The sequence below is a fragment of the Gorilla gorilla genome, chromosome 14 (genome assembly GCF_029281585.2).
Source record: "Gorilla gorilla gorilla isolate KB3781 chromosome 14, NHGRI_mGorGor1-v2.1_pri, whole genome shotgun sequence".
Taxonomy (NCBI): domain Eukaryota; kingdom Metazoa; phylum Chordata; class Mammalia; order Primates; family Hominidae; genus Gorilla; species Gorilla gorilla.
In genome coordinates, this window is record NC_073238.2 from 65,104,696 (window position 1) to 65,120,781 (window position 16,086).

The window sequence follows — 16,086 nt, forward strand, 5'->3', positions numbered from 1 at the left end:
CTATCCTTGTCCTTTGCCATATGGTTATCTCTGCCTCCCAGGTGAAGGAATGTAGTTCACCAGATTGCTGACAAGCATGTGTGCTTTGTAATAAGGCCTTCTGGTGAGATGGTTTAATTCCAAAGAGCACTTTTAGTGGAGAAAAGATTTTGGCCCCATCTGATCTACCAAGGTCCAGTACCACCCCTGGAAACTAGATATGTTCTTATGTATCTACCATTTTCTTTCAAGTCATCTGTTCTCAACCTGCTAGGAAAGAGTGAACACAAAAGCGAAACTGAGTAATCATACTGAAAATTCATATTGGGGTGCTTTTATAAAAGTGACACCACGTTTAAGTATACTACTGGAGAAATGGTGTGCTTTCAGGTAAAATTATTTCCAGGGGTTTGTAGGTACAACTTGAAGATTCTAAGCCTTGGAAGAAAGAGTTAAGGCCCAAATTCACTTCCTCCACTCCTTTTGAGGCATTTCTGAAATTAAACATTTTCCCAAGTTCTGCATAAAATCAGAAAAGGTCTATTGTTACTAAAGAGGAAAAGGAGGTTGCTCAGAAGTTGTTTTCCAGCGTTACACAGAGCAAAGGGCCTGGTGAGAGATGATTGTTTTGTCAGGATTCTGAAGCCTTTTTGGAATAAGACAAAAAGACAAAACAAGGTTAGGGTAGGAGGTGGCCTAAATAAAGAGGATACAATGCTAAGTAAATAGAGCTGAAAGTCAGGAACCAAATGAAACAAGGACAGTCAAAACAATCAGGGGGACTTGCTGCAACCAGTCAAACAACAACAAACAGCTAACAATATGGAAATGAGCCTTTTAGAGGAAAACTCCAAGCTATGCTACACTATCCTGACTGTCCTTTCATGACAACATGAAACTAGTATCCCAGAAAGATGTAATATATGGCATCTGAAATGGCAGGAGTTGGAGTTTCCATGGTGAAAATAGTTCACTTGTCTCAGGCTTTACTCACCAAGAACAAAATTATGCCAGTCTTGGTTTCTTATGTCAGCTGGGTCTATATCTACAATGGACCAAAGAGCTTTGTTCTTGGACTCTTTAGGCAAGTCCTTGGTGCTTATGGTTAGGGTCCCTGTGGCAGAGTCCTGGTAGAAAGGATGTCCCTCCAAATTCATATCCTATTTTTAAAGAATTTTATTGGGGACCCTGTAGATCAACATTGTGTATTTTATATTTTATTGATGAAGAGCCTGAGAGCTAGAGAGGTTATGCTGTTTTCAAGGTATTATTTGAACATCTCTTTGCATATTGCAGCAATAGAATTGCTACAGTAGGTCTAGATATTGACCTACAGTGATCAAGAACATTATGTTAATGAATATCCATACATCTATGTATGACAACATGTCAAATGAAAAAAATAAGTTGGATATAAAATTGATTCCAACTAAGTTAAACATATATTATATCCAGAGAATAAAGACTGAAAAGAAATAACACCAAAACATTAAAAGTGGTGCTCTGTGAGAGTGGGATTACAGGAAACTATTATTTTTCTTTGTTCTCTGTTTTCCAAATTTTCCAAAGTGAATATGTGTTACTTTTTTAAATCGGAAAAATAAACATTAGCAAGTTGTAAATTTTATAAAAGAATAAAATTGTACATAAATATTATCAACCCAAAATGGTGGAAGACAATCAAAAGAGGCTATGAAAGCTGTGTAAGAATCAGTAAAAACCAATGCCTCCCAGAGGAATAGACACAGACTATTTTCACGTATTTGTCTGAAGGTGTCCAGGCCTGTTAGGAGAGGGTTTTATTTTTTGTTTTGTTTTGTTTTGAGACAAGGTCTCACTCTGTCGCCCAGGCTGGAGGGCAGTGGTGCAATCTCTGCTCACTGCAACCTCCACCTCCCGAGTTCAAACGATTCTCCTGCCTCAGCCTCCAGAGTAGGTGGGATTACAGGAGCCCACCACCACGCCCGGCTAATTTTTGTATTTTAAGTAGAGACGGGGTTTCATCATGTTGGTCAGGACCGGGCTGGTCTCGAATTCCTGACCTCAAGTGATCCACCCACCTAGGCCTCCCAAAGCCCTGGGATTACAGGTATGAGCCACTGCACCTGGCCTGGGAGAGGGTTTTAACCAGGAGATCAAGCTACTCAAATATTCTGCAAAAACAGAGACTTTAAGGCTCAAAATATAAAAGGTGAGGGAGGACAAACTCCCTGAAGATGAGGGTGACATTATAAGATGCCTCCATGAAGGTGCTAAGAGCTGCAGGACTTCTCTCCACTGAGAGCCAATCACAATCCCAAAAGACACAATCTCCAACATTGTAATCTCAAATGTTGAAATCCCAAAAATATCGAAATATTAAAAATATCGTTCTGGAAAAAAATATTAAAATATTCCTTAAAATATATTTATTCACACTTTAAAGGGGAACTAACTTGAGAAACACATAGAAACACCACAGAAAACTTCATAGGCCACTTTGCACAATAAGATACGCAATAATAACATACATATTTTTGCCAGCATAAGCACAGGTACACTAATGATAGCAGCATGGATATAACAGTTACTAGTAGATGAGCCATATTCATAAAGAAATAGGTCAAAAAGCAAAATGTGTAAATGCATATCATTATGGTTGGTAATGGCGTGTACCCAGCTTCATAACTGAGGTCATCTGAAATCAAAAGCTGAGATGGGTCACCACTGCATATGCAATCGCTCAAACAGCCAAGATCTTGAGACGTTTTATCTTTCACAAACACAGATGTACTAAAAGGATATCTCTTCATTTACTGAGGAGATAATTAATATAAAAACATTGCGCATGTTTTTACATACCACACAAGTCTTACATACAAAGTCAATATTGTGATAATGCACTTTTGTAAAGTTGAATTTGCAAAATATGCGTGAAACAAATTAAAACTCTAAAGTCTCTAAACATCTTTACCTCTATTGTTGGAAATTATGCAGAGATGTAATACACTACACAGTGAATTGTAAAACATAGTGCCGATAATTTTAAAAACTAAACAAAGAAAAAGCAAAGAGAAAAAACAAAAAAGCCCTAAAAAATTTTTTTTAAAGTTTGACATATGAAAAAGTATATTACAGGGATAGATTATGGGCAATTTCAGGGAGATGGTACATAGCAGCTGGCAACTTTCGTGATCATTACCTTTTTTGTTTGTTTGTTTTTGAGACTTAAGTCTTGCTCTGTCACCCCAGCTGGAGTGCAGTGGCATGATCAAGACTCACTGCAGCCTTGAACTCCTGGGCTCAAGTGATCCTCCCACCTCAGCCTCCTGAGTAGCTGGAACTATAGGCATGTGCCACCATGCTTGGTTAATTTTTGTTTTTTATTTTTTGTAGAGACAGGGTCTTACTATGTTGCCCAGGCTAGTTTCAAACTCCCGGCGTCAGGTGATCCTCCCACCTTAGCCTCCCAAAGTGCTGGGATTACAGACCTGAGCCACCACACACAGTCTGATTAACTACATTTTGAAGGCTTGCATCATGATGAGTAGCTGCTTTCTTTCTTTAGGGATATGGCTGTTCTTTGGAGAATATGTTCACATTCATTTTCTCTGTGGCACTGCTCTTTTTGAAATGCTTCTATGATTTGTTATATACCGACTTGGGCATCCCATATTGCATTTTCCCATCTTTTGTTTAGGGATTTTGATCTTTGGGTATTTCAACATTCAGGATGATGGTGTTAGGGATTATGTCTTTCGGAATTATGATCCAAACTCCCCTCCACCTCCTCAGTCACAGGGCTGGCCCCATCCATGCATCAATGGGCACTCATATCTGGTTGAGTGTAAATTAAGATGTAACTGGAGAAATCCATGTTCTGTGCCAGTTGTGATCTGCACTAGCTCTCCCTTTTCCATCTCAAGGCAATTCTGCCTGGGTTTCCTGCCTAAAGTCACATAGTCGGGAGCTAATAGAGTTGGCCCCCAAACAAAGCTTCTCAACTCCTAGTTCTCTACTCCTTTCCACCATCACATGCTCCCCTCTTTTAAGTCATTCAGTTTCCGATATGTGGATTTTGTGCCTGAAAGCAAACTTTGAATTTTGGGTTGCCAAGTTTAGTCCTAAACATAGGTAGGATAGAATTATGTGGTGTAATAAAAGCCCCAAAATTCCATTGATCCAAAATATTTTTTTCATGTGTGAAACTAAATGCCTGAAAATTTGCCTTAGGAAACAACTCATTCCTTTGGGTGAAAATTCTTGGTTTCACAGAGTTCTTTATGTTAAGGATACATAGGAGAATCACTGGACAAGTAATAAGGGTCATAGAGTCTCCTCTGGCCCATTATGTGCAATCGAGCAAGTAGTTTAAACTCTTCGGGTCTGTTTTGTCATCTGTAAAACTTGTAACTACTTCTTAGTTATCAGCCTGTAAGTGAGAATTAATTCATGAGATTTTTCTTTCAGTCTAGCTACTACAGAAGAAAGGGGCTTTGGATGTTTTAACAGGGGAAATTAAAAGGAGAGCTCTGAAGCATGAGCTACTCTTCACTGGATGCAGATTCAGTTGGGAGATTGGAGAGGGCAGCCCTCAAAGCTGGGGGTCCAGGAGAGATGGGAGGGCCCCACATGGAAATGCTGATTGGATCATGTTGTTTTGCACTTTTTACCATGAAGACAGGCAGACTGCCTCTCATTTCCTCCTCTTACTACCTAACAAAGTTTGCACTTAACAAATGTCCAGCCTGGGTGCTGTGGGTCACGCCTGTAATCCTGGCGCTTTGGGAGGCCAAGGTGGGCAGATCACGAGGTCAGGAGATCAAGACCATCCTGGCCAACATAGTGAAACCCGTCTCTACTAAAAATACAAAAATTAGCTGCGTGTGGTGGTGCATGCCTGTAATCCCAGCTACTTAGGAGGATGAGGCATGAGAATCACTTGAACCCAGGAGGCAGAGGTTTCAGTGAGCCGAGATTACGCCACTGCACTCCAGCCTGGCAACACAGTGAGACTCCATCTAAAAAAAAAAAAAAAAAAAATCTTAAATTTATTAGACTTCCCCGTAGTAATTGCACCCAGAGCCTGACTATAGGATTGGAGAACATGGATCAAACCCATGCTTCATGCACTCATAAGTTAAGGGAACATTGATGAGGTTTCTCTTTTCTCTCTGGCATAATTGTACCTCACTGTTTGGTGAATGTCCTCTCTCAGGACACTCCTGATCCTATTTTTCCAAAGCATCCTTTGTTCTTTAGTCCAGGACTTTCTTACCTTGTCGTTTTCCAATCTATTCCTTAGGGGAGTCTATGCTTCCCAAGCACACAAAGACTGATTCAGGCCTATGCAGGTCCCTTGTACCTGCTGTTTAGCATGGTCACTGGGGCTAGTTGGGCCCCATCCTATGGTAGAGTTAAGGTTGCCAGTAGCTTGAAGGGGAGGGAAAGGGGACAGTCAGACCTGAGATGATGGAGAAGTACATAATTAGCCTCCAATTAATGAAGAATTGCCTGTCTTAGCTGCATTCTCATGTTCTCGAGTTAAACACATTTTCACCCAGAGAATCAGAGTCTCCTAAGAAACATAAGATTATCAATGAGTGGTTTGGGTCAATGGGGGCCCTTCCCAGACCAGATAGATTATCCATTTCCTTCTTGTTGGATATAGACATTTTTTTTTTTTTGAGACGGAGTCTTGCTCTATTGCCCAGGCTGGAGTGCAATGGCATGATCTTGGCTCACTGCAACCTCCAGCTCCCTGGTTCAAGCGATTCTCCTACCTCAGCCTCCTGAATAGCTGGGATTACAGACACATGTCACCATGCCCAGCTAAATTTTGTATTTTTAGTAGAGACAGGGTTTCACTATGTTGGCCAGGATGGTCTTGAGCTCCTGACCTCATGATCCGTCCACCTTGGCCTCCCAAAGTGCTGGGATTACAGGTGTGAGCCACCACGCCTGGCTGGATATAGATCTTTATATTTATAGAAAGTATTCTAAAACTTGTGACTTCTTAAAAGAGTTAAATTCCCTGTATTTGAAGGAGGGGGGAAATAAGAAACAAACACCTATGCCATTTTAAAAAGAGGGCCCAGATATTCATCCTTTGATATTACTAGAAAGGAGGCTAATGGTGAGGAGGCTAAGGAGGCTAATAGTGTGGCAGGCTATGGTCATCTGTTAGTATTTCTCTTATGATGGTGATATTCTGATCATCTTTATTAAAGGAAAAGTCCAGCTTGCATTCTCAGTTTCCTAAAACTTGAAAGTTCAGTCTTGGTATACATTTAAAAATTCATCAAACAGTGAAGTAAAATTATGCTTTTAATATTTTACATTTTCTGGAGAATACTTATATACTATTGATGGGAATGTAAATTCATTCAACCACTGTCAAAAGCAGCTGAGAAATTTCTTAAAACCAGAACTACCATTCGACTCAGCAATCCCATTACTGGATATATATCCAAAAGAAAACACATCATTCTGCCAAAAAGACATGTACATTCATGTGTTCACTACAGCACTACTCACAATAGCAAAGACATGGAATCAACCTAGGTGCCCATCAATGGTAGGTTGGATAAAGAAAATGTGGTACCTACACACCATGAAATACTATGCAGCCATAAAAAAAGAATGAAATCTTGTCCTTTGCAGCAACATGGATGCAGCAGGAGTCTGTTATCCTAAGCGAATTATTAATAACACAGAAACAGAAAACCAAATACCATATGTTCTCATTTGTAACTTGGAGCTAAACATTGGGTACTCATAGACATAAAGATGGAAACAATAGACACTGGGGAATACTGGGTGGGGTCAAACGTTGAAAAACTAACTATTGGATGTGATACTCCCTACCTGGGTGACAGGATCAATCATACCTCAAACCTCAGCATCACATAATATACCCATATAAGCAACCTTCACGTGTGCCTCCTGAATCTAAAATAAAAGTTGAAATTATATATATATTTATATATAAATAAATATATATATATATTTTAAAAACCTTAACTGTTGAGATTGACCAAATCAGCCAAGAGGGATAATAAAATACCAGGAAAAGAAATTTTACATTTTCTTAGATGTTCATTGCAGAAATTTTGATAATTACAAAAATTATTATTTTTAATACAGCTATGTTCATATGTACCTCAAATTTGGATTATAATTATATGAATTTCTAAGTGTATTACAAAATGTTTTATAATGAATATTTCCCTCTTTCAGTAAATATTCTGCTAAGGTGTGAATTTTATGGCTGTGCAACATTTTATCGTGTAGCTAGAGCACAATGTGTGTAATAATTTATTTAACTCAATCCTCATTGGATTCTTGCTATTTGTTTTGCTATTATAAAGAAAGCCATAATGACTATCTCTCTGTGTATTTCTTTGTCTTTGGTTTAAAAGAATAACATTAGCATAGATGTCACCAGGCATACAGACATGATCAGATTTTTCCAGTGGCATTTGCCAGCTGCCATTTTTTCTTGAATTCTTATTTTTTATATATTCCTGAGATGTTCACTGCTGCCAGCATGCTCTACCATTATTCTTTCTGGACATCTCAGTGAATTAGGACTGGAGGCCAGCCATGGTGGTGCTGGGGGCACTGCAGCCAATGGAAGGCGAAGAAGAAGGAAGGTTCTGAGCCACTATTTGTATTTTAGATAGCAGCAGCAGTTGCTTCAACTTCTCCCAACAAAGAGACTTCTATCTCACTTTATCAAAAAGTTGAGCCACCCACAAATGAGAAAGCACATTGAAAAAGTCTGATGCCAATGAAATGCGAGGCATTTAAATTATTAGTATTGGCATATTAAGATGCCTATGTTATTTCTGTTACCTTCTTATTAATCTGTACTGTTTCACAACTTGTCCCAAATGGTATCCCCAACTCTCTGGCATTTTGCATTTCATGGGTGAAATGGAAATGCAGATGATATCAGCAGTGATGGAATGAAATGAACTTTTTATACAGCTGAAAAATCACCCTGAGCTACTGAAATATAAGAGCATACATACATCTTAGTCAAGTTGTCAAAGGGGGATATTTCACAGCTATGACCTCACAGCCATAAAATATAAGCCGTATAACGTGTAAGGAAACCCAAGACAACTTTTCCAGATTTTCTTTTTTTACTAGTAAGATTACCACATGGAAAATAACTTTAACAAGTTATAATAATCTAATTAAAGGAATACTTAGAATTGCATAGACCTTTTCATTTTCAAGGGTTTGAATATCTTCTGTATTCCTTACGGCGGCACAGCATCATAACATCTGTTATCTCCACATCACATGCCCGACCCTAGTGTCCAGGTAAGGAAGTCAAGTCTTTTCACACCTTTGATGTTTGAGGCTGCATCCAGCCCGCCTTATTCCTCATTGCTAAATGGGCCACAGCAGCAGGTGGGTCCTGGTGAGTTAACTCCCAGCCGACAGCGGAGCTTTGCCAGCAGCTGTCAAAGTCAGTCTGGGGATAGGCTTTAATAAAAACTATCCTTTTGACCTTTCCCCACACAGAACTCACATCCAACTTGAATAATTCATCACGGACTTTTGGGGCAGTTTTGAGAGTTTCTGAGGTTGCTTTAAAAATCTTGTCATTCCCTTTTATTTAAGTGTCTTTGCTTTTCTTCAGAGTCAGTTTGATGATACTTGTTTTATTTTTTGCACTTGGTTTTATTATTTATAATTAAGAAGATTTACGGCAAAATCAACAGTGCTGGAATCATTTGACAATTTAGTTAAATACTCTCCCTGATTATTATTAGTTTTCTACTACTTCTGGATGGACACCCTTCCAAATGGTTTTCTTCCCCATTTGGAAGAGCACAAGCTGACTTAGGTGTCCACTAGTGAAGAGGGACAAAGATGAACATTATCTAGAAATTGGTGGACAAGAAATGTCAAAGCTTTAGTAGAGCTTTCAGTGGGCATGTTTTTTCCACCTAAGGTGTCCAAATTAAATGTTTGTAGGTGACATGCTGTTCTTAAGAGTAGATAATCCCCATTCCAAACCGTGTGAACTCTGACAGCTGCATCATGATTTCTACAAATGTCAGAAGCTCCTATATCCTCGTGGTCACATTTGGCTCCGTCTTCCAGTCTTCATTGCATCTGCTTCTCTGCTCTGTCTCAGGGCAGTTGCTTAGTCTTTTGCCTTTGCCACTGGTTCATGGAATATAGCCCTTTTCCATGATTTTCTCAAATACTAACAACAACAACAAAACCCACAAAAAAACGTATTTACGCCAGACTTTACTGAGGGTTTGGGGAACTGGAGGGGGTTTATATTGCAACAGTGCCTGGAATTCCTGGTGTTAAAAGAGCTCTGGTTCTTTTGCTCTCTTTATTTCTCAGGAACATCCCCCCTACTCCTGCTCACTAACTTCTGCCATTTTCTTATGCAGAGCAATCAGCTGCCTCCAATTCTTCCCCCAAACAGCACTGGGCCAGGTGCATTTCTCTGCCCGTTCAAGGATTTTACTAAAACTTTGATATTTATTGTACAACAGTTTCTAGATAATGTTCATCTTTGTCCCCATGTTCTCTGGAGAAAGGAGTGAGTATTGATTACAAGGATGGAAGCTCTAATCTCAATCAGGAAAGTGACTCTCACATTTCATGAGAATCACATTGAAGACCTACTAGGTATTCTCCCCACAAATTTTGTGTTGCTTTTCAGAATTCCTGTCTCCATCCCTCCTCCTCTGCCACCTTGCTCTTCCATTAGTTTAGTCCCTCATAGATAATAATTTCTTTAAAAATTGCGCCAAAATGTCTTTCCAGATTTCTAGGTGCAAGTTATCTTCAGCAGATACATTGGAGACTGAGTTGGAAACACTAATGTGGAGTAAATCACCCCTCAGTTCCTCAGTCGGGGATCTCATCAGTTGGGTTTCAAAATGATTGATGAAGTTGGAGAGGAAACATGCATTTCTGCTATCTAGCAAAATAATACATAAAAATACATCACTTTTTAATAGATGTAGGGGAGGTGAATTATTCAATCTGGTTAACACATGAAACAGCAAATCTTACATGTAGTCATGAAGTTATTGCTTTTGGAAATGATCTATTGGCCTGCTATTATCACCAAAATGGAAAGGAATAAAGACAAGCTCTGTAAACAGTTGCTGGAGTTTGGGAGGAGAGGAAAGAGGAGGAAATTAAAATAAGGGGAGAAATCTCACCTGTACAAAAAGCCCAGCAGTCCTGTTTAGCATATCTCTAATCATTGCTGACGACAACATCTAGCACTTACTATGTGCTTCACACATATTATCTCATTTAATCTCAAATCGGCCCACAAGGGAGGCTGTGTATTTATCTACCGCTAAGGCACAGAGAGGTTAGGTAGCTTGCCCAGGGTCATTCAGTCAGTAAGGGCAGAGTCTGACTCTGGAGCTTGTGCCCTTCACCTTCGCATTACATTGACCTCCAGGAAAGTCCAGGAGGGGATTTTCTTTCCCCATATAAATGCATGTAAGGATTCCAATGGCTGTAACCATTAGGATATCTTTTTCAGAATGCAAGGCGTCATATTGCTTACAGAAGATATATGCAGACATACTGTGAAAAGGGTGAAGCATTAGATAGCTATTATTGCTGTTAGTGTTGTTACCCCTATGCATGTCCTTCTACTGTTAAGAAAACTACTTTCTTTGTCTTGAAACACTTCACTCCTATTAGATATTCAGTCTATTTTACAAATGATGAAAGTGAACCTTCCAGAGGCTTTTGGTTAATCAAAATTGCTTTGGAGTAATTCAGACCTCTATTCCCATACTGGCTCCACCATTTGTTAGCTGTGGTACCTTGGGGAAATCTTGTACTCTTGCTGGGGCTTATTTTTCTATATGTAAAGGAATAATATTAATACCTTCCTACAAGACTTTTGTGAACATTAGATATCATGAATATGAAGCCACTGTCTCAGTGTCAGGCACATAGTGGGCTTGTTCTTTGTGCCCCAAAGCTGCAGTGTTATCTTCTTCCTGTGTTGGAAGGAAAGCAGGATCCCTATTTCCTCTTCCAATCCATTGAACATAACCCTGATTCTTAGGCATATGGCTATGTGGGACAGCATACTAGAGAGAAATGGTGGCATCTCTGAGACAACCACTGAAAATAAGTTCCTAAGAAAACCCACATCAAATGGAAGCCCCAAAGCCATCACATGTCCTATGGCAGCCCCGGATCCTAAGATACCAGCAACAATAGCATCTTGCCTTCGAAGAGCACATTTTCTTTCGCAAAGCATTTTCCAACACAGCATCTCATTTTATGGTCAAAGCAAACCTGTGCACGTCAGGCAGGTGACAGTATGCCCACCCGATGAAGACAAAAAAGGGGTAAGAATAAGTGGAATTCTATCCACAGTGCTGAAGGCCTTAGTAAATACTGCTAAGTCATCCTGTAGGTTGAAAATTGGCACAGCTATCATAAAATAGCTCAGAGTTGAAAATGAGATTGAGGAACTAGATGTTCCATTCAGCAGATAAGCCACCAAATGGATGATTTAAATGCAAACATGAATATACCAAGTGTACATGCTGGCTATTTTTATGAATTCAATATTCAACAAATGTTTTTTGAAATTGTGAAGTCAATTCAAAAATATTTATTGGACATCTCCTTTGTGAAAGACACTTTCAGTGCCTGGGACACAATACCTTCCATGGGCTCCCTGTCACATGGGGGCTTTCCACAGGATGGTCAAGGCTGTGCGATCATTATCATCCAGGAGGGAGTGGCCAGAGCTGCCTGAGGGGTTCAGGGAAAGCCTCCCTCAGAAACTGACCCATGAAATAGACCTTGAGGGAAAGGAGAGGGGTCAGAAACTGGCCCTGGCTCTTCCAGGGTCACCTATGCCTGTCCTGTGTGCTGCCACCTTCTAACATCCATCAACTTAATGAGCAGTGGGGCTCTCCATCACTTGTCCCCATATGTCCCAAACAGGAGAAAGAACCATTAGATCCCTGTCATTGTGTGCCAATGCCTAGGGCACCCCTCATTCCTCTGGACCTGGGTTCCTGCTCCTCCTTCTGCCAAGAATGTTCTTTCCTACCCATATCCATTCTTTCAAGTGGCCTCTGACTTCCCATTCCTCACAAGCCAAGCCAAAAGGTGAGCCATGAGGTGGCTCATTTGGTGACTTTTTCGTGCACTGATCATCCAGTGCAGGCTTCGCTGCTGCCTCCTATTTCCACGTGGTGATGTGGAGTCTGGGCCTTAGTTACAGCACTTCTCACATGGCCCCCTCCACAAGAACACAGACTCCCTGGGGTCAGGGTTATATTCATGCCTATTTCCACAGTGCCCAGGACAATGCTGGCACAGAGCAAGTACTCAACAGAAGCCCATGAAAAGCAGAAATTATTACTAATACTGGTATTGAGATTTCCTGCCTGTTCTGAACACAGGCAGCCTCAGCATATTGATTGGGAGATGATTTTCACTGGCCTAGGGGCCTGTTGCCACGCTTGGACCCCTGTGCAAATTTAAAAACTAGGATAATTTGTTTAACAGGTCTTTCTATGAGCCTTTTTATCCCCCTTCTTTGGCTTTCTAGAAGAAGCTAAGGTTCAACAATATGGTTTCACCTGCCCAATGTCACTTTGCACAAGCTCAGCCAGGTACTTGAGGTACTCACTAACTCCCAGGGAGTTGTAGCCGACCAGGGGTTGCCACCTGACCCTGCCTGCCTCAGAGGTCTTCCTTCTAAAGCCTTGCTGCCCCCTATTGTAAAGTGTAGGTGCACATTTTCTAACTGCACTGTCTAGCACTTGAAATGTGTGTAGTGCAAATGAACTGCAAGTGTAAAATACACACCAGATTTTGAAAACTTAGTATATAAAACCAGTGTAAAATAGCTCTTTGGTATTTTTATATTTTTATACATTAAATGACAATGTTCTGGATGTATTCAATTAAATAAAATACATTATTAAAGTTTGCTTCACCTTTTTTGCTTTTTTGATGTGAATCCTAGAAAATTTAATATGGCAAATGTGACTCACATCCTATTTTATTGGAACAATGCTGCTTTACAGTATTCAACATAAGCAGGCTTATTCTTACTTTTAGAAGCAACAAACATATTCTCCAAAATATGATCGTATCTAATTTTAGAGGACAAAAAGGCTATAAGTTAGAAAATAATCATAATGATGATATTAATAATAACAACAGCCAACACTTACTGAGAGCTTCTTGGCACCTCTCATTGCATCAGACACTGTGTGTATGAACATGTTTAACATTCATGGCAGCCTATGGAATGAGTACTGCAGTTATCCCCATTATACAGACAAAGAAACTGACAAACAGGCAGAAATGATAAGTTACCGCACAGGGTGTGGAAGAACTAAGATTCATACCAACGTCGTCATTTGGCTCCATAGTCCAGATCCTTAACTCCCCTGGTGGTGTTCTTTCTGGGACTCACCCTGTGGCTCACATGGCTCTGAAAGCGTAGCTGGTGACAGAGACTCTCACTCTGAAGGAGGATTTGTCTTGTGTGACATCATTCTGGCTGGCCCACAAAGCTTTTCTGGCTCACAGATGAGAAAAGTCAATGTTCACTGTTAATATCATTGACGTCAGGGCCAACTATAACAGCTTCCAACAGGTCAGAGAAGGAGCCAGGCATTTACCCAGGTCCAGTTCCTACCCATCCCTCAGGAAGGAGGGGAGGAGAGAAAAATGGAGAGGAGAAAGAGGATATTTCTCCAACCGGGTTGTTGGAAAAACTTAGATAATGCATGTGAAGGAAGGCCCTGAGCATGGTGCCTGAAATAAATTAAGGGTTTAATGAATATCTGTTCTTTTCCTCCCTGTTTTCCTCACTAAAATCTAAAGTTTAGCATCAGCTATTAACTTTGTTAAACATTGCATGACTCAAATACATCCATTCTCAAATGCAAACAGACCATTTAGGCATGTGCTAAAAATTTAGCCAAATGTCTACAAAATCAGGTAAGGAGCCATGCACTCTGACTCTCTTAGAATTTCCATGCCTTTTCTCAAATACATTATTGCTGTGAGCAATGCCATCATCTTCACAGTTTGTCACATTAAAAATTATTTTTATGTTTTTCTCCCCTAATTTCTACCTCCTATTTTTTTCTGGAGTAATTTAAAGAACATCTCAGACATATGTAATTTCACTTATAAATAGTTCACTGTGTATTGCTAACAGATAAGAAGTTAAAAAAATAACCACAGTACCATTATCCCACCTAGAAAATTAATAACAATTCCTTACTATAATCAATTATAATACTCATTTTCCAGTTTTCTCAATTGTCTTAAAAATTGTCTTCTTTGGCTGGGTATGGTGGCTCCTGCCTATAATCCCAGTGCTTTGGGAGGCCTGAGGCATGAAGCTTGTTTGAGGCCCGGAGTTAGAGGCCAGCCTGGGCAACATAGTGAGATCCTATCTCTAAAAAAAAGAGGAAAATCAGCCAGGTGTGGTGGCACATGCCTGTAGTGCCATCAGGGAGCTACTCAGGGGACTGAGGGAGGAGATTCCTTGAGCCCAGGAGTTTGAGGCTGCAGTGAGCTAATGGCACCACTGCATTCCAGCCTGGGCAACAGCGCAAGACGCTGTCTCTGAAACAAATGAATAAATAAATATACGTCTTCTTAGAGTTGGTTTGCTTGAATCATGTTTCTTGTTTTAAAGTTTCATTTCTCTTCTCCTTTCTCTCTCTCCCTTCTGTCTTCTAGAAATATTTACCATATCTTTCAAAGATACATATGGGAGCTGGGTGCAGTGGCTCATGCCTATAATCCCAGCAGTTTGGGAGGCTGAGGCAGGAAGATCGCTTGAACTCAGGAGTTTGAGACCAGCCTGAGCGACGTAGTGAAACCTCATCTCTACTGAAAACCAAATAAATTAGCTAGATGTGATGGTGCCTGCTTGTAGTCCTAGCTACTTGGGAGATGGAGGCAGGAGGATTGCTTGAGCCTAAGAGCTCAAGACTGCCGTGAGCTATGATCACACCACTGCACTCCAGCCCGGGTGACAGAGGGAGACCCTGTCTTTAAAAAAATACATATGGCATGGTAAAACAAGTTAATTCCAAAATAAATGAGAAAATATGGCAAAAGGTGAGTACAAGAAGAAAACACAGATGGAGCCAAGATTGTGGTGAGGACACAAAGGCCAGCTATAAAATTGCATGTCCCTTTTCCCTAGAAGTCATGCATTTCCTTCTGAGCTTCCTAGCAGGAACTACAAAGAGGGCCCATGTGCACCTGTGGGACTCAGAGTTGATAACACGCCATAAAACTGCTCAGGAGCAGCACAACCTGAGAGATATTTTCCTGTGGATCCTGACAAAGGAAACACTGAGTAATTGACCATACCATGTTCTCCATGGTAGCCTTGAACTCTAAGAAAATAAGTTTCATAAGGACATTTTAAAAAATCATTCTGAGTATTTTAATGTTACTTCTGTTAATCAAGTTCCTGATAGCATGAATATTTCTTAGCCTTCAGTCATGAATCCATAGCCCATTTCCTGTAGCAGCTGTTGGCTGATCTTACCTAGAGAAGCTCTCCAGCTCACCCAGTCCAGTCGGACTCTCCTGAATCACCCTGCCATGCTGATCCTCCTAAGGGACCACTTTAAGCCCATTGCTCCCTTGCTCAAGGATCTTCAATAGCTCCCTATTGACTACTCTAGGGTCAAGTGCAAGTTTCTCTGCTGCAGTGATGCCTTTCACCTCATAAAGAAAGTTTTGTTCAAGAGTAACAAAAGCTTCAGAGAGACAGAAGAAAATAAGATCTTAGAAATGCCTGTGTATTTAGTGACTAGAAGATTATGGAGTAATCTTCAAGAGAGGAGTTTCTAAAAATGAGTGGGGGAAAACTAGACTTAAATTTAGTGCCATTCTTATTTAGTACTTGAATGCTCTTTGCTTGTTTTATGTGGGCTTTAGTTTTGTGATTCCACTGCCTGGGTTCCAGTCTTCGGCATGCTATTATTACAACTTTGGACAAATTACCTAAGCTTACTGTGCCTCAGTTTCTTCATCTGTAAAATGGGGATAATGTAATAGAACCTCTCTAGGAGGCACTGTTGAGGAGACTGAGTGAGG